The sequence below is a fragment of the Artemia franciscana genome, chromosome 7 (assembly GCF_032884065.1).
Source record: "Artemia franciscana chromosome 7, ASM3288406v1, whole genome shotgun sequence".
NCBI lineage: Eukaryota > Metazoa > Arthropoda > Branchiopoda > Anostraca > Artemiidae > Artemia > Artemia franciscana.
This window is the reverse complement of record NC_088869.1, coordinates 7,222,180-7,222,584: the sequence shown is the minus strand read 5'-3', so window position 1 is coordinate 7,222,584 and position 405 is coordinate 7,222,180.

The following is a 405-nucleotide window of genomic DNA, read 5'->3' as shown; positions in this document are numbered from 1 at the left end:
TTCTTGGGCATTAATTTGTGAACTTGGGACATTTAGCTGTTAGGGCAATATGATTTTCAGAAACTTTTTTAATAATCAAATCAGGCTCATGCTTTGCCATGACCTAAACTTAACAAGATAAATAAACATATACTTGTAGGTAGGATTTAATTTAGAGTAAAGTGGATGACATATTTTGAAATATTAAGTTCACCAAGTTTAACCTTCATAAAGCAGAGTAGTCACAACACAGTTTTCCGTTTACAGTATTTGCTTCTAATTAAATCGAGGCTTTCTTTGAGACCACAGTCCAAAATAAAAATGATTTATTCAAAGCCCGATAAAGGAACAAAATTTTACAGCCTCCATCAAATATTCCAAAATTCATGAAAAATATAGCATAGAGATGGGTGCATAAAAATTCAA